The 19,919-nt window shown below is 41.1% G+C and overlaps 1 long non-coding RNA gene across 1 annotated transcript; it reads right to left on the bottom strand.

Moving 5' to 3' along the window:
• Window positions 1-962: 962 nt before the first annotated feature.
• LOC117528695 lies at window positions 963-19,376 on the bottom strand. The gene is made up of 3 exons (XR_004565858.1): window positions 19,292-19,376; window positions 4,835-4,839; window positions 963-972 (listed from the first exon to the last, which is right to left on the bottom strand). It is a non-coding gene; the product is annotated as an uncharacterized LOC117528695 (long non-coding RNA).
• Between the last annotated feature and the right edge of the window lie 543 nt (window positions 19,377-19,919).

Genomic DNA, 19,919 nt, shown 5'->3' with positions numbered 1-19,919 from the left:
GTCTTTAAGGTTGCACGTGAGCACCATCCACAGGTGCTGCACATCACGTTGATGAGGGTGAAGGACTCTTCTGCCAGCACCTTCTCCACAGACAATAAATCAGTTTGCATACCACCTGGAGAGCAAAGAAAAGAAAAGAACACCCAAATGTCCAGCCAAACCCCCCAACACACAACAGTGATCTTCTTATGGCCTCAGACAGTGGACTCATCTCTGTGCTTGTTCTGTTAGACCTCAGTGCTGCTTTTGATACTGTTGACCATAAAATTTTATTACAGAGATTAGAGCATGCCATAGGTATTAAAGGCACTGCACTGCGGTGGTTTGAATCATATTTATCTAATAGATTACAATTTGTTCATGTAAATGGGGAATCTTCTTCACAGACTAAGGTTAATTATGGAGTTCCACAAGGTTCTGTGCTAGGACCAATTTTATTCACTTTATACATGCTTCCCTTAGGCAGTATTATTAGACAGCATTGCTTAAATTTTCATTGTCACGCAGATGATACCCAGCTTTATCTATCCATGAAGCCAGAGGACACACACCAATTAGTTAAACTGCAGGATTGTCTTACAGACATAAAGATATGAATGACCTCTAATTTCCTGCTTTTAAACTCAGATAAAACTGAAGTTATTGTACTTGGCCCCACAAATCTTAGAAACATGGTGTCTAACCAGATCCTTACTCTGGATGGCATTACCCTGACCTCTAGTAATACTGTGAGAAATCTTGGAGTCATTTTTGATCAGGATATGTCATTCAATGCGCATATTAAACAAATATGTAGGACTGCTTTTTTGTATTTGCGCAATATCTCTAAAATTAGAAAGGTCTTGTCTCAGAGTGATGCTGAAAAACTAATTCATGTATTTATTTCCTCTAGGCTGGACTATTGTAATTCATTATTATCAGGTTGTCCTAAAAGTTCCCTGAAAAGCCTTCAGTTAATTCAAAATGCTGCAGCTAGAGTACTAACGGGGACTAGAAGGAGAGAGCATATCTCACCCATATTGGCCTCTCTTCATTGGCTTCCTGTTAATTCTAGAATAGAATTTAAAATTCTTCTTCTTACTTATAAGGTTTTGAATAATCAGGTCCCATCTTATCTTAGGGACCTCATAGTACCATATCACCCCAATAGAGCGCTTCGCTCTCAGACTGCAGGCTTACTTGTAGTTCCTAGGGTTTGTAAGAGTAGAATGGGAGCTTTCAGGCTCCTCTCCTGTGGAACCAGCTCCCAATTCAGATCAGGGAGACAGACACCCTCTCTACTTTTAAGATTAGGCTTAAAACTTTCCTTTTTGCTAAAGCTTATAGTTAGCGCTGGATCAGGTGACCCTGAACCATCCCTTAGTTATGCTGCTATAGATTTAGAATGCTGGGGGGTTCCCATGATGCACTGAGTGTTTCTTTCTCTTTTTGCTCTGTATGCACCACTCTGCATTTAATCATTAGTGATTGATCTCTGCTCCCCTCCACAGCATGTCTTTTTCCTGGTTCTCTCCCTCAGCCCCAACCAGTCCTAGCAGAAGACTGCCCCTCCCTGAGCCTGGTTCTGCTGGAGGTTTCTTCCTGTTAAAAGGGAGTTTTTCCTTCCCACTGTCGCCAAGTGCTTGCTCACAGGGGGTCGTTTTGACCATTGGGGTTTTTACGTAATTATTGTATGGCCTTGCCTTACAATATAAAGCGCCTTGAGGTAACTGTTTGTTGTGATTTGGCGCTATATAAATAAAATTGATTGATTGATTGATTGATTGAATAAGCCAAATATAACAATTTAATGTTGTGAATGTGCACAACAGAGCAACAGACAACACAATTGAGATCAACAGTCAAATTAGTTACAGTGATGTGTGTGCAGGCTCGAGGATAGAAGACGCCCGTCCAGAAAAAAGCCGGATCCCACACGCCTTCCACTCCACCGGACCTGAAGCAATCCTGGAGCCACCAAGCGCTGGGTCCCCAGGTGGCCACTGCCTCCGGCTGTCAGATCGGGTACTGCTGGCAGGAAGAACAGCCAGGTGATGGTGGGTGCGTGAACACCCAGCAAACAGTTCAATATAAACGTGGGAAGCACCTCCACCTCTCAATCACAATTCTCTCAGAGCTCGTGCAGATCCTGATGTCACACTAAACAGAGACTGGAATGAGGAGAGGAGATACGCCAACTCCCCAAACACAGCCAAGTACTCGTAGTGTACAAGAGGTACATCTGTTCGGTAGACGATTTCTCGGCAGTGAGGTGAAGATGCTGCCCGGCTCTTATGGAGGTGTGGATGATGATGATGAGTGACAGCTGGCGTTGTTGATGAGTGACAGCTGCCACTCCCGGTTGCTCCGGCGCCCTCTCGTGCCTGAAGCCCGCACTTCAGGCAGGGCGCCCTCTGGTGGTGGGCCAGCTGTACCTCCTCTTCAGCAGCCCACACAACACACCTGCCTACATATAAGGTCCAGTTGACAGTGCATGTCAGAGCACAAACCAAGCATGAAGTCCTCCGAGACAGGATTGTCTCCAGCCACAAATCTGGGGAGGTACAGAAACATTTCTGCTGTTGTGAAGGTCCAAATTACCGCAGTGGCCTCCATCATCCACAAATGGAAGAAGTTCAGCTCTACTTGGACTCTTCCTGGAGCTGGCCGCCCGTCTTAACTGAGCAATCAGGGGACAAGGGCCTTAGTCAGAGGGGTGACCAAGAATCCGAAAGTCACTCTGTCAGAGCTCCAGCATTCCTCTGTGGAGAGAGGAGAACTTTCCAGAAGGACAACTATCTCTGTAGCAATCCTGCAATCAGGCCTGTATGGTAGAGTGGCCAGATGGAAGCCACTCCTTAGTAAAAGGCACATGGCAGCCCATCTGGAGTTTGCCACAAGGCACCTGAAGGACTCTCAGACCATGAGAAACAAAATTCTCTGGTGTGATGAGACAAAGATTGAACTCTTGAACTCTTTGGTGTGAATGCCAGGCGTTATGTTCAGAGGAAACCAGTCACCATCCCTACAGTGAAGCATGGTGGTGGCATCATCACGCTTTGGGGATGTTTTTCAGAGGCAGGAACTGAGAGACTAGTCAGGATTGAGGAAAAGAAGCATACAGCAATGTACAGAGACATCCTGGCTGAAAACCTGCTCCAGAGTGGGACAACTCTGTGAATCAAAATCAAATCAAATCAATTTTATTTATATAGTGCCAAATCACAACAAACAGTTGCCCCAAGGCGCTTTATATTGTAAGGCAAAAGCCATACAATAATTACAGAAAAACCCCAACGGTCAAAACGACCCCCTGTGAGCAAGCACTTGGTGACAGTGAGAAGGAAAAACTCCCTTTTAACAGGAAGAAACCTCCAGCAGAACCAGGCTCAGGAAGGGGCAGTCTTCTGCTGGGACTGGTTGGGGCTCAGGGGAGAGGATCAGGAAAAAGACATGCTGTGGAAGAGAGCAGAGATCAATCACTAATGATTAAATGCAGAGTGGTGCATACAGAGCAAAAAGAGAAAGAAACACTCAGTGCATCATGGGAACCCCCCAGCAGTCTACGTCTATAGCAGCATAACTAAGGGATGGTTCAGGGTCACTTGATCCAGTCCTAACTATAAGCTTTAGCAAAAAGGAAAGTTTTAAGCCTAATCTTAAAAGTAGAGAGGGTGTCTGTCTCCTTGATCTGAATTGGGAGCTGGTTCCACAGGAGAGGAGCCTGAAAGCGGAAGGTTCTGCCTCCCATTCTACTCTTACAAACCCTAGGAACTACAAGTAAGCCTGCAGTCTGAGAGTGAAGCGCTCTATTGGGGTGATATGGTACTATGAGGTCCCTAAGATAAGATGGGACCTGATTATTCAAAACCTTATAAGTAAGAAGAAGAATTTTAACTTCTATTCTAGAATTAACAGGAAGCCAATGAAGCGAGGCCAATATGGGTGAAATATGCTCTCTCCTTCTAGTCCCCATCAGTACTCTAGCTGCAGCATTTTGAATTAACTGAAGGCTTTTCAGGGAACTTTTATGACAACCTGATAATAATGAATTACAATAGTCCAGCCTAGAGGAAATAAATGCATGAATTAGTTTTTCAGCATCACTCTGAGACAAGACCTTTCTAATTTTAGAGATATTGCGCAAATGCAAAAAAAGCAGTCCTACATATTTGCTTAATATGCACATTGAAGGACATATCCTGATCAAAAATGACTCCAAGATTTCTCACAGTACTACTAGAGGTCAGGATAATGCCATCCAGAGTAAGGCTCTGGTTAGACACCATGTTTCTAAGATTTGTGGGGTCAAGTACAATAACTTCAGTTTTATCTGAATTTAAAAGCAGGAAATTAAAGGTCATCCATGTCTTTATGTCTGTAAGACAATCCTGCAGTTTAACTAATTGGTGTGTGTCCTCTGGCTTCATGGATAGATAAAGCTGGGTATCATCTGCGTAACAATGAAAATTTAAGCAATGCTGTCTAATAATACTGCCTAAGGGAAGCATGTATAAAGTGAATAAAATTGGTCCTAGCACAGAACCTTGTGGAACTCCATAATTAACCTTAGTCTGTGAAGAAGACTCCCCATTTACATGAACAAATTGTAATCTATTAGATAAATATGATTCAAACCACCACAGCGCAGTGCCTTTAATACCTATGGCATGCTCTAATCTCTGTAATAAAATTTTATGGTCAACAGTATCAAAAGCAGCACTGAGGTCTAACAGAACAAGCACAGAGATGAGTCCACTGTCTGAGGCCATAAGAAGATCATTTGTAACCTTCACTAATGCTGTTTCTGTACTATGATGAATTCTAAAACCTGACTGAAACTCTTCAAATAGACCATTCCTCTGCAGATGATCAGTTAGCTGTTTTACAACTACCCTTTCAAGAATTTTTGAGAGAAAAGGAAGGTTGGAGATTGGCCTATAATTAGCTAAGATAGCTGGGTCAAGTGATGGCTTTTTAAGTAATGGTTTAATTACTGCCACTTTAAAAGCCTGTGGTACATAGCCAACTAATAAAGATAGATTGATCATATTTAAGATCGAAGCATTAATTAATGGTAGGGCTTCCTTGAGCAGCCTGGTAGGAATGGGGTCTAATAGACATGTTGATGGTTTGGAGGAAGTAACTAATGAAAATAACTCAGACAGAACAAAGATAACGATATGTCTTTGGGATGATTATGAATAATTTTTCCTCTAATAGTTAAAATTTTATTAGCAAAGAAAGTCATGAAGTCATTACTAGTTAAAGTTAAAGGAATACTCGGCTCAGTAGAGCTCTGACTCTTTGTCAGCCTGGCTACAGTGCTGAAAAGAAACCTGGGGTTGTTGTGAATGTCCTTGAGTGGTCAACCAGAGCCCAGACCTGAATGTGACTGAACAACTCTGTTGAGATATGAAAATGTCTGTGCACTGATGTTCCCCATCCAACCTGATGGAGCTTGAGAGGTGCTTCAAAGAGGAATGAGTGGTAAGGTATTCATCCGCTACAGTTCTTTAACATTGACTGTAGTCATAGTAAATTAGAATAAGCAAAATGTGGTAATGCTTACCTTCATATATGTACTTTGTGAAAAAAAAATAGGGACTTTTTCAGGTTTTTGCTACAGTGATGTAGCTCGCTGGCAATGGCCTCTGCTGTCCTTTTATTCACCAGTGGGGGCATCACCACATGTACTAGCAGAAAGGTATCAGAAAATAAACACAGAAGAAGAAGCTGCCTGTTGTTGGCATTGCACAAATAGCATAGCATTACTTTCCTGTTGTGAACTGATATGACATTATCAACAAATTGTGAACCAAATTTAACATTCAAATTGGTACCTTTACTGTTGTATCAGCTACCACTATTGGACATTTTGTTCTTACCTCACATTCCTGTGACTAGTTTTGTGATTATCTCACCCTGGCCTTTAGCTTGTTAGAGCGTTTGAAGAAGCAGATTTAGCAGCAAAACAAGCATAACTAATTTATAACTTTATAACTGAGTCATCCTACTACATTTAGATTCATTCAGGGGTCCATGTATTGATTTTGGGAAATCTCCTTTAAAATCAATTTTCAGTTTGTGTTGGTTAATCTGAAATCATATCACATTTCTATTTGTCACATAACCTTTGCCCTTGAGTGACATTAAAAGGTCAACCCAAGGACGTAACTGGTTAACAAACAGATAGGAGTTGCTATGGATCAAACATGGTGAACGGGTTGTCTGTTAGTTAAGGGTAGTTAAGTGGTTAAGTTTTGGATAGAAATATGTATGACTGAATCACAAAGAGTTCAGCTGCGTTAATCTGTGTCAGATGTGTAAGGTGTCCATTCTACTTAAATTCTGACCATCCTTGAGTAGATACTGTATTTTCCCCCATAAAAATACATGATAGGGGAGGTGATGGTCTAGTGGCTAAGGTGTTGGGCTTGAGTCCAGAAGATCATGGGTTCAAATCCCCACCTGACTGGAAAATCACTAAGGGCCCTTGGGCAAGGCCTTTAATCCCCTATTGCTCCCGGTGCTTTGAGCATCTGATTCAGATGGAAAAGCGCTATATAAATGCAGGCCATTTACATGATGTGCAGTGCAAAGTACGTATATTAAAAACTACTACTTGTAACTTATACACTCTATACAGGATCCCATTTCTCTGTCATCCTCATATTGCCGATCTCACACAAATCACAGGCAAAATGAATTTTGATTACATATAATATGCTCTCAAAATTACCCTCAAGCTTTCACAGAGGTAGGATGCGTTTTGGATTACCAGTGAGGGCGCGCGCTCTTGGGGCTCAGTGATAAGATCTCACAAAACAACAACTTTCTGGGATCACTTTCAAGTTGGATGAACAGCGAGACAAAGCTGCCTTTGAAATGCAAACTCAAGTCAAGGAAAAACCCTGAATGTGCAGTATTTTGATCATCCTCTATTTTGAGATAAAAAGGCATCCTAATTTTGCTGTGGATTCCTCAGATTTCTGACTACAGGATGCACTCCGGAGTTAACCCTTAAAGTTTTTATTTTTTTATTCACAAAGATTTCTGAATATTTCTATAATTTTACCAGCATTTCTTTTTGTCCCCCAATTTCATCCAAGGTCCTTTGGCCAAGTTCCACCAAACCTGGTATTGTCAGGTTCTGTCCCGGCTCGGGGTTTATGTCTGAATTCTCTGTGTAATTTTCACAATAGTTTGTCGGTTTTACTTTTCTTATGTTTATACTTTGTCATCTAAATCTCAGTTGGCTTCTGTTTATTGCTTTTCTTTGTGTCTCTTGCTTGCCTCTACTGGTGGTTGGCTCTCACTGCGGTATTGTATCACTTCCTGTTCCGGAGCACAGCGGTGTTTTTCTGTATCTGTTAGCTGTTTAATCTGCGCAGTTAGATTGATCTAGTTATCTAGATTACGATTTGTTTCCCAGTGTAATCTTCACGTGCCTTAACTAAAGCACTCCTTCTGCTGAATCACCTCTAAATTATTTACACATTATTCACTTTGCGTGTTTTTAGGAATCCGCTAGCTTAGCGTAGCTACTAGCTCTTAGCCGATTTAGCATGGCGGCTTCTCCTGTCTCTCCCGCACTTTTCTGCTCTGGGTGTGAAATGTTTAGTTATTCCTCGGCCTCCTTTAGCAGTAACGGTACTTGTAATAAGTGTAGCTTATTCGTAGCTTTGGAGGCCAGGCTGGGCGAATTGGAGACTCGGCTCTGCACCGTGGAAAATTCTACAGCTAGCCAGGCCCCTGTAGTCGGTGCGGACCAAGGTAGCTTAGCCGCCGTTAGTTACCCCCTGGCAGATCCCGAGCAGCTGGGAAAGCAGGCCGACTGGGTGACTGTGAGGAGGAAGCGTAGCCCTAAACAGAAGCCCCGTGTACACCGCCAACCTGTTCACATCTCTAACCGTTTTTCCCCACTCGACGACACACCCGCCGAGGACCAAACTCTGGTTATTGGCGACTCTGTTTTGAGAAATGTGAAGTTAGCGACAAAAGCAACCATAGTCAATTGTCTTCCGGGGGCCAGAGCAGGCGACATTGAAGGAAATTTGAAACTGCTGGCTAAGGCTAAGCGTAAATTTGGTAAGACTGTAATTCACGTCGGCAGTAATGACACCCGGTTACGCCAATCGGAGGTCACTAAAATTAACATTAAATCGGTGTGTAACTTTGCAAAAACAATGTCGGACTCTGTAGTTTTCTCTGGGCCCCTCCCCAATCAGACCGGGAGTGACATGTTTAGCCGCATGTTCTCCTTGAATTGCTGGCTGTCTGAGTGGTGTCCAAAAAATGAGGTGGGCTTCATAGATAATTGGCAAAGCTTCTGGGGAAAACCTGGTCTTGTTAGGAGAGACAGAATCCATCCCACTTTGGATGGAGCAGCTCTCATTTCTAGAAATCTGGCCAATTTTCTTAAATCCTCCAAACCGTGACTATCCAGGGTTGGGACCAGGAAGCAGAGTTGTAGTCTTACACACCTCTCTGCAGCTTCTCTCCCCCTGCCATCCCCTCATTAGCCCATCCCCGTAGAGACGGTGCCTGCTCCCAGACTACCAATAAACATCAAAAATGTATTTAAGCATAAAAATTCGAAAAGAAAAAATAATATAGCACCTTCAACTGCACCACAGACTAAAACAGTTAAATGTGGTCTATTGAACATTAGGTCTCTCTCTTCTAAGTCCCTGTTGGTAAATGATATAATAATTGATCAACATATTGATTTATTCTGCCTAACAGAAACCTGGTTACAGCAGGATGAATATGTTAGTTTAAATGAGTCAACACCCCCGAGTCACACTAACTGCCAGAATGCTGGTAGCACGGGCCGGGGCGGAGGATTAGCAGCAATCTTCCATTCCAGCTTATTAATTAATCAAAAACCCAGACAGAGCTTTAATTCATTTGAAAGCTTGATTCTTAGTCTTGTCCATCCAAATTGGAAGTCCCAAAAACCAGTTTTATTTGTTATTATCTATCGTCCACCTGGTCGTTACTGTGAGTTTCTCTGTGAATTTTCAGACCTTTTGTCTGACTTAGTGCTTAGCTCAGATAAGATAATTATAGTGGGCGATTTTAACATCCACACAGATGCTGAGAATGACAGCCTCAACACTGCATTTAATCTATTATTAGACTCTATTGGCTTTGCTCAAAAAGTAAATGAGTCCACCCACCACTTTAATCATATCTTAGATCTTGTTCTGACTTATGGTATGGAAATAGAAGACTTAACAGTATTCCCTGAAAACTCCCTTCTGTCTGATCATTTCTTAATAACATTTACATTTACTCTGATGGACTACCCAGCAGTGGGGAATAAGTTTCATTACACTAGAAGTCTTTCAGAAAGCGCTGTAACTAGGTTTAAGGATATGATTCCTTCTTTATGTTCTCTAATGCCATATACCAACACAGTGCAGAGTAGCTACCTAAACTCTGTAAGTGAGATAGAGTATCTCGTCAATAGTTTTACATCCTCATTGAAGACAACTTTGGATGCTGTAGCTCCTCTAAAAAAGAGAGCTTTAAATCAGAAGTGCCTGACTCCGTGGTATAACTCACAAACTCGTAGCTTAAAGCAGATAACCCGTAAGTTGGAGAGGAAATGGCGTCTCACTAATTTAGAAGATCTTCACTTAGCCTGGAAAAAGAGTCTGTTGCTCTATAAAAAAAGCCCTCTGTAAAGCTAGGACATCTTTCTACTCATCACTAATTGAAGAAAATAAGAACAACCCCAGGTTTCTTTTCAGCACTGTAGCCAGGCTGACAAAGAGTCAGAGCTCTATTGAGCTGAGTATTCCATTAACTTTAACTAGTAATGACTTCATGACTTTCTTTGCTAACAAAATTTTAACTATTAGAGAAAAAATTACTCATAACCATCCCAAAGACGTATCATTATCTTTGGCTGCTTTCAGTGATGCTGGTATTTGGTTAGACTCTTTCTCTCTGATTGTTCTGTCTGAGTTATCTTCATTAGTTACTTCATCCAAACCATCAACATGTTTATTAGACCCCATTCCTACCAGGTTGCTCAAGGAAGCCCTACCATTATTTAATGCTTCAATCTTAAATATGATCAATCTATCTTTGTTAGTTGGCTATGTACCACAGGCTTTTAAGGTGGCAGTAATTAAAACATTACTTAAAAAGCCATCACTTGACCCAGCTATCTTAGCTAATTATAGGCCAATCTCCAACCTTACTTTTCTCTCAAAAATTCTTGAAAGGGTAGTTGTAAAACAGCTAACTGATCATCTGCAGAGGAATGGTCTATTTGAAGAGTTTCAGTCAGGTTTTAGAATTCATCATAGTACAGAAACAGCATTAGTGAAGGTTACAAATGATCTTCTTATGGCCTCGGACAGTGGACTCATCTCTGTGCTTGTTCTGTTAGACCTCAGTGCTGCTTTTGATACTGTTGACCATAAAATTTTATTACAGAGATTAAAGCATGCCATAGGTATTAAAGGCACTGCGCTGCAGTGGTTTGAATCATATTTGTCTAATAGATTACAATTTGTTCATGTAAATGGGGAATCTTCTTCACAAACTAAAGTTAATTATGGAGTTCCACAAGGTTCTGTGCTAGGACCAATTTTATTCACTTTATACATGCTTCCCTTAGGCAGTATTATTAGATGGTATTGCTTAAATTTTCATTGTTACGCAGATGATACCCAGCTTTATCTATCCATGAAGCCAGAGGACACACACCAATTAGCTAAACTGCAGGATTGTCTTACAGACATAAAGACATGGATGACCTCTAATTTCCTGCTTTTAAACTCAGATAAAACTGAAGTTATTGTACTTGGCCCCACAAATCTTAGAAACATGGTGTCTAACCAGATCCTTACTCTGGATGGCATTACCCTGACCTCTAGTAATACTGTGAGAAATCTTGGAGTCATTTTTGATCAGGATATGTCATTCAAAGCGCATATTAAACAAATATGTAGGACTGCTTTTTTGAATTTACGCAATATCTCTAAAATCAGAAAGGTCTTGTCTCAGAGTGATGCTGAAAAACTAATTCATGCATTTATTTCCTCTAGGCTGGACTATTGTAATTCATTATTATCAGGTTGTCCTAAAAGTTCCCTAAAAAGCCTTCAGTTAGTTCAAAATGCTGCAGCTAGAGTACTGACGGGGACTAGAAGGAGAGAGCATATCTCACCCATATTGGCCTCTCTTCATTGGCTTCCTGTTAATTCTAGAATAGAATTTAAAATTCTTCTTCTTACTTATAAGGTTTTGAATAATCAGGTCCCATCTTATCTTAGGGACCTCGTAGTACAATATCACCCCAATAGAGCACTTCGCTCTCAGACTGCAGGCTTACTTGTAGTTCCTAGGGTTTGTAAGAGTAGAATGGGAGGCAGAGCCTTCAGCTTTCAGGCTCCTCTCCTGTGGAACCAGCTCCCAATTCAGATCAGGGAGACAGACACCCTCTCTACTTTTAAGATTAGGCTTAAAACTTTCCTTTTTGCTAAAGCTTATAGTTAGGGCTGGATCAGGTGACCCTGAACCATCCCTTAGTTATGCTGCTATAGACTTAGACTGCTGGGGGGTTCCCATGATGCACTGTTTCTTTCTCTTTTTGCTCTGTATGCACCACTCTGCATTTAATCATTAGTGATCGATCTCTGCTCCCCTCCACAGCATGTCTTTTTCCTGGTTCTCTCCCTCAGCCCCAACCATTCCCAGCAGAAGACTGCCCCTCCCTGAGCCTGGTTCTGCTGGAGGTTTCTTCCTGTTAAAAGGGAGTTTTTCCTTCCCACTGTAGCCAAGTGCTTGCTCACAGGGGGTCGTTTTGACCGTTGGGGTTTTACATAATTATTGTATGGCCTTGCCTTACAATATAAAGCGCCTTGGGGCAACTGTTTGTTGTGATTTGGCGCTATATAAAAAAATTGATTGATTGATTGATTGATTGTCTGCTTTAGTCACAGGTTTTCATTCTTTGGTTATCATTTAGTTTTGCAGTCATTCATTTGTTCATGGTCTTCTGTAGTAGTTATGTATTCTCTGGTTTTGTTAGTATTTATCTTCAGTGTCTTATTGTCAGGTTGTGTTCTGTTAGTCATGGGTTTTATTTTCTGTTATCATTTACTGAGAGTTCAGATATTCAATGCATAATTACACTCAACAAAAATATAAACGCAACACTTTTGGTTTTGCTCCCATTTTGTATGAGATGAACTCAAAGATATATATAAAACCTTTTCCACATACACAATATCACCATTTCCCTCAAATATTGTTCACAAACCAGTCTAAATCTGTGATAGTGAGCACTTCTCCTTTGCTGAGATAATCCATCCCACCTCACAGGTGTGCCATATCAAGATGCTGATTAGACACCATGATTAGTGCACAGGTGTGCCTTAGACTGCCCACAATAAAAGGCCACTCTGAAAGGTGCAGTTTTATCACACAGCACAATGCCACAGATGTCGCAAGATTTGAGGGAGCGTGCAATTGGCATGCTGACAGCAGGAATGTCAACCAGAGCTGTTGCTCGTGTATTGAATGTTCATGTCTCTACCATAAGCCGTCTCCAAAGGCGTTTCAGAGAATTTGGCAGTACATCCAACCAGCCTCACAACCGCAGACCACGTGTAACCACACCAGCCCAGGAACTCCACATCCAGCATGTTCACCTCCAAGATCGTCTGAGACCAGCCACTCGGACAGCTGCTGAAACAATCGGTTTGCATAACCAAAGAATTTCTGCACAAACTGTCAGAAACCGTCTCAGGGAAGCTCATCTGCATGCTCGTCGTCCTCATCGGGGTCTCGACCTGACTCCAGTTCGTCGTCGTAACCGACTTGAGTGGGCAAATGCTCCCATTCATTGGCGTTTGGCACGTTGGAGAGGTGTTCTCTTCACGGATGAATCCCGGTTCACACTGTTCAGGGCAGATGGCAGACAGCGTGTGTGGCGTCGTGTGGGTGAGCGGTTTTCTGATGTCAATGTTGTGGATCGAGTGGCCCATGGTGGCGGTGGGGTTATGGTATGGGCAGGTGTCTGTTATGGATGAAGAACACAGGTGCATTTTATTGATGGCATTTTGAATGCACAGAGATACCGTGATGAGATCCTGAGGCCCATTGTTGTGCCATACATCCAAGAACATCACCTCATGTTGCAGCAGGATAATGCACGGCCCCATGTTGCAAGGATCTGTACACAATTCTTGGAAGCTGAAAATGTCCCAGTTCTTGCATGGCCAGCATACTCACCGGACATGTCACCCATTGAGCATGTTTGGGATGCTCTGGACCGGCGTATACGACAGCGTGTACCAGTTCCTGCCAATATCCAGCAACTTCGCACAGCCATTGAAGAGGAGTGGACCAACATTCCACAGGCCACAATTGATAACCTGATCAACTCTATGCGAAGGAGATGTGTTGCACTGCATGAGGCAAATGGTGGTCACACCAGATACTGACTGGTATCCCCCCCAGTAAAACAAAACTGCACCTTTCAGAGTGGCCTTTTATTGTGGACAGTCTAAGGCACACCTGTGCACTAATCATGGTGTCTAATCAGCATCTTGATATGGCACACCTGTGAGGTGGGATGGATTATTTCAGCAAAGGAGAAGTGCTCACTATCACAGATTTAGACTGGTTTGTGAACAATATTTGAGGGAAATGGTGATATTGTGTATGTGGAAAACGTTTTAGATCTTTGAGTTCATCTCATACAAAATGGGAGCAAAATCAAAAGTGTTGCATTTATATTTTTGTTGAGTGTATGTAGTCACCAGTTTTCTTTTCTGTTCATCATATATTCTGTTTAACCAGTAGTTTGTTTTGCCATTTTTACTGTATTTGCCTTTATGTATCAGTCAGTATCAGTTCCATTCTAGTTTGGATTATAATCATTAGTTTTCTGTTTTCTACTTTTTGACTCGTCACATTATTTCTTAGTTTTGCCCCTTTTGTTTTGCTCACGTTAATTATTGTTTTGTCTTGTACACATCACGTTTTTCAAAGTTAGTTTTTCCTGTCACTTAGTTCTCTTGGTCTCTGTCTGCTTTGCTTTCATTTCCCTTCACAATGTTGCACCTACTTTAGTGTTTGTCAGCCACACCCCTTCCAGAACCTTCTGCACACCTGTTCCTTATTTCACGCCCTGATTAGTCTACCAGTATTTAAGCCCTCACAGTCTCACAGTACCTCACCCGATTATTGACTTTGTTCACTCTCTCGCCATTCGTTCATGTCCTGTTTGCTCTGTAGTGTTCTGACCTCCGTCGACCTCCTTCCCGTACTCCTGAACTCAACTTGTTTTTTTATTCTGCCTCTGTTTTTGCATGCTATAAATGTGTATGGCCTCAGGTCATTTTTGGACCACATCCTAGCCTATACCCTGCCTGATACCTCTGACTCATTATCTGAATTCCTGTGTACTGAATCTACTGCCTGGCTACAAGATAAAGCCTTTTATTCATCACAACCAACCATGTCTGTGAGTCTGCATGTGGCTCTCACTGCTTCCTGTGTCAAGCCACCACGAGTCCTGACAGATATATGGATCATGGACAACCCCAGAATTGCTCAAGGAAAATAAAGGTCTTTGGTTCAAAGGTAAAAAGCGTCAATTTTTTTTCATTTTTACTCTGATTTACATCAAAAGTAGCACACATATGTAGGTGGGCTCTGGAATTGCCCAGGTGCAGTCAGATTTGGCAAAGGTCAATCATTGGAGCCAATGTTATGTCTGCCTGGTTGTTCCTGAACTTGCTATGTCAATAACATATGACCCTGAAATTGCCTTTAAAGACATAATTATGGCAAAGTTCAAGGTGAAGGAGTTTGATTTCAAATGTCTTTGGACCAAATTAGATGGATTCCAGAATTGTCCTCGCAATATTATCCAGAGATTAAACATTTGAGGGAAGGTCAAGGTCATTGGTGTCAAATGTCAGTTAGCCCTTACTTTGTTCACATCACAGGCACATTTAACTAATTAATACATTCTGGCTTGAGCAACAGGATTAATTTTGTTCCCCAAAGGATGGCAAAGCTGATTAGATTATAAGAATCACACAGTCTTTCCATTCATTTATCCATGAGTTTTGTAAACACAACTCCTGCTAAAACATTTGGTTGATTTCAGTGGAACGGCACACAATAGTAGCACACCATAAGATTTGCATGAAAGAAAATAATTCTGGTTCGATGTCTTCAGCGAGATATTATTGAGCTTATGTATTCAAATAATGTATCATGATACTGATGTTGTAAGTGCAACTCCTTATCTGCTTTATGGATTTCAGATAAACTTCACACAATGGTAGCACACCATGCAACAATGTACATGAAGGAAAATTATTTAGATTGGACATTTACAATGGTAGATAATGGGACTTGCTAATACATCATAGTTGTTTACATGTATAGAGGTTGATCATCCATTGTTGATTTTACCTCATAGACAAGGATTGATGAGAATGTGTGTGCATCCTTATCACCATTTCTCCTGCTCTACTGTGGACCATATGCCATTAACCTATAAGTGACATACATTCACAATTGAGTTTCTGTGAAGACTCTCAGTTGTCCAGGTGGTTTCCATAGTAGCTTGAATCTTCGACTGAACTGGGTTGCTTGACGCGAGGATGTTTCACTTCTAATCGCAGAAGCTACCTCAGCTAAAATTCTTGTTCTGGTAGTCTGACTTCTGTCTTGACTCTTGTAGAGAAGAATAATAGAAGCCAGCAAAAGCTGGAGTTTTAAACCTAACCAGACCCCTACTTCCAAGAGGCACACTGCTATTGGCTAGTGACTAACAAGATGCTAATTAGAGCAATTGCTAGTCACTAGCCATGATAAGCTTCTGCGATTAGAAGCGAAACATCCTTGCGTCAAGCAACCCAGTCCAGTCGAAGATTCAAGCTTCTCTACTATTCACAAGTGAGGATTTAATCTTATCCATGTGGAAGTAAAACCGACTTCTGTAATGGCACCAGCTAGCTCAAATCACTAGCAATGCTATGTTGTCTCATTTTATGAAATTCTGTCTAACCAAAGTACAAACGTTAGCAAAAAAATAGGGCAATATACTTTGCAGTACATTATAGGACAGTACTCCCTCACATGCCGGTGTCGCCGACCGAACGGTCCCCACTGAAAATCGGTCCGCCCTGCCTTCACTGCACATGCTTCATAAAATATCTGAAATTTTGCACATTTGAAAATTGTATGTCAATGTGTGCAAAATGGCTTTCTATGATAATATACCACAATTTTGGTATAATTGTTATAACAAATTTGTCAACCATACCAACAGATAAATATCAAAATATCTTGGAGCAAAGACACTCTGAACGTGGAAGTATTAAGCATACAAATACTTTCATTTCATTTAACTCTTTACTCATGAATGGCTTTGAGATCCTGCTGTGCACTAGCTAGATATCGAGCATGATCCATCCACAGCATTGTGTCTTTATGCTAGCTTATGAAGACAGCTGTCATTTAAATGTTCCATGCCCTAATTTTATAAGATTCTGCCACAACAAATACTATTCTACTTTACAGTCAATGGTAACACAATCCTACAGTAGATACGTCCGTCATGTATGTAACTGTAATTTTATAAGGGGTAGTAGCTGTGCTAGCTAGCTGAGCCCAGTCACAGTGACTATACATGTGTAGGCTAAGTTAAGAGTGCTTTAGTAAGTTTTGTACACTTTCACCCAAATGTATTCAAGTGTTATATACGCTGGAATGTTTTATGCTTTAAACCAAACAAACAAATGAACAGAGTAAATGAACAAGCACTATAAATCTTCTGTGCTTCCTTTTTGATGTTGGTTTTTCTCTTATCTCTGAGGTGACCTTGGCTAAGGTTTGTTCTGGTTCATACATGTGCAGGAAGAGTAAAGTAGCTAAATTAGAATTGCATGTTGGTTCTAAGGGCCTCACTGGCTAAGTAAACAGTGCACAGCTAAACTGAGCTGAAAGGTATCGACCAGCACACATACAGGAATGACAGGTTTTATCTGAAGGTGTGATCGGCCGTCTGTTGTAGGTCATCTCCGTGCAAACGTCTGCGACAAAATGTAAACTGAAAAATCCGGGATGCGCACAGTGGCACAACATGAATGACACCCTCACACCATCTTGTTTGTGCAGTCATTGCGATAGAGCGCCTTGTGACTTTTCGTTGTTCCTCATCCTCCTACCAGGACTACACATCAGGAAACGAAATTCAAATGCTGCATGTAAAAAGGAACTTTGTGTATTTAGGTCATGAGGTCACCCTGTTCCCTGACCCAAAAGACACCAAATGCACCAAACACAACACTTAGATGGTCTCAGATGTGGCACCATACAACAGAATTACTGCAAAGCTTTAAAATAATAATGAGATAATTCAATGCTGTGCCAATTACTGGACCTTAATAAAATAACTGGCGTATCATCAAATATTATTAGTACTACTGTTTACATGAATTCCTAACATACTGTATTACAGATAAAGTAGAAACCTTGTTAGAAAAGGGTGTTCCTTTATGCATGTCGTTGTATGTTTCTCTCTACGTTGAATCAAATTTTCAATGCTAATATCTCAAGAATATACATAGCTATCCTAACATCACCAAAGCTTAAATAATGGTCAGAAAAGCAAACTGAATCTCAATAACTTTTGTTATGTTTTTTTTTTTTTTTTTTTGCTTGAATACTTAACAAAAATAACTCTGTGGAAAGAGGACAATGCCAAACAGAACCTTTGCAAGTGATTTTGCATTATAAGTCATGAAAAAAACCTGAATTAACACTTTTAGGCAATATTTGAAAAGAATGCCATTAAAAAGATTTGATCGGTGATCAGATTTTTCAGAGTTGTTAGATTTTTTTTTGTCACTGTGTTGAGTGTTTTGTATAAAAAATATCAAATAAAATTAAAATTTCAATAAAAAATAAATAACACTTGTATAACCACAAATTGGAACATGTTTCCACACATAAATTGACATTACATAATTTTAAACAGGGTACAAAATGTGTGGCTAATTCTTTCAGGATTTTGTTTGTTTGTTTGTTTGTTTGTTTTTGTTTTCTAACTAAGTACAAGTCAGGTACACGTCACATTAACTGCATTATTCAAGGGAGCAAATAGACTGTTTTTTTTTTCATTTATTTATTTAAAACCACAAAAAATGTAAATACTATAAACAAATCTTCATGACATGACGGAGTCACCTGATTGTCGATAATCCCCGGCACTGTAGCCATTGTTTGAATTACAGCACCTGCAGTGGTACATATTAGAAAAATATTGTAAATTTTTAGAACGTTCATTCCTGTGAAGGCAGCATTTATTCCTCCTGTTCACCACAAACAATCAGACATCTTTAATTGTTTGTCCCACCATGAATTCTAGAGTATCACCAGACCTAAATAAGAGAATCAGTGTTGGCTCGACCTTTGACTTTGACATTTCTTTCACAGAGAGATAAAATGAGTAACACTTCTGTGGAAAATGCACATCAAATTTTTTCTCTTTGTTCCAGTTAAACCTAGTCCTTCCTTTTGGCCAGTGTTGTACAATGCTGCTGTGCTGACTAACCCTTTGCTGGAAAATTTGTTAAATATATATAGATATATATATATATATGAGAGAAAATCAGTTGTCATAATTTGCCCTTTTGGACAAATTTGGCTCATGGTGCCAGTTGACAAACATTCAGCTGCGGTGCTCAGCGGGCTGGGAGCGGCCTTCTCACCAAATGGAGACAACTGACAGCGTTTGAGGTGCTTTTTCAGTCAGAATTCTGAATTCAGGAGTGAAATGCTCTGTCAGAGTGATGTATGATGTTGGAGGGAGAGAGAATGTTAACCTCAAATGTTATTACCTCTGCCGAGGTGGTTATGAGACTGCAACTCAACTGAGAGTCAAGGAAAAACCTTTCAGTGTGGGTATTGATCAGGATCTGAATCTTTTCAAACAAATGGAAGGCACAGCAAGAATATCATCCATTTTCTATACCGAATACTCACAGCCCCCTTGTGACCCTATCCTAGCAGTCATAGGGCATGAAGGGGGGTACACCCTGGACAGGATGCCAGTCTGTCGCAGGGCCACATATAGACACACAAACATATCCAGTAAGGGTCCCCATGCCACTCCCCCAGCCTGCCTTGAAACCATGAGCGAGAGACAAATTAATAAAGTCATACCAGCTCAAACATCGCCCGGGTTAACAAGTTCCGCGTCAGGTGTTGAGGAACCAGGACATACTGATGGGAAATGTGCTACTAGAACAAGACGTACATTGACAAGAACTGACAAAATGGAACTGATGGAGTGCTACTATGACATCAGACCCATTGAGAGAGGTTACATGCAATGCATGTGGGAACTATGGCTGAAAAAAAGACCAGCTTCCACACTGACAAAGAAAAACCTGGTAGCTCAGTGCTCTAACATCAACAGAAGGAAGATTCTATTGAAACTGGAGATCCAGAGGCTACAGCAGCACAATACTGAGCAGTGTGAACACAAGGAACAGACCCTGGTAGGACAGACTAGTGTTAAGGAAGCAGATTATACCCAGATACTTGCAATGACAGATGCATCTACTGTGCTTAGGATGAAGATTGCGGTCAGACTAAAGCAGATGGCAATACGGCCAAGAGTACGACTCCCTCAGCGCACTGAGAAAGTCCTATCAGAAGAGATGCTTGAAGACATTTTAGACAGCTCTACTCACCATCCCCACTATCAGTATTACAGAAACCAGGGAGCTCATATACGCTACTGCCACAGTATTCCTTAATAAACCTGGCGATAATATCTAGAATACACCCCAAAGGGAGAGCCCTCCATGGAGAAGAAACTGGAAGCCTAAATCTGGAAAGCCCGGAAGGATGCTAGCCTGCTAACAGAGGCACAGAAGGGC

This window comes from Thalassophryne amazonica, chromosome 16 (assembly GCF_902500255.1).
Source record: "Thalassophryne amazonica chromosome 16, fThaAma1.1, whole genome shotgun sequence".
In the NCBI taxonomy this organism is placed as follows: Eukaryota; Metazoa; Chordata; class Actinopteri; order Batrachoidiformes; family Batrachoididae; genus Thalassophryne; species Thalassophryne amazonica.
The sequence above is the reverse complement of the archived record's forward strand: the minus strand, read 5'-3'. Positions and strand labels throughout refer to the sequence as shown.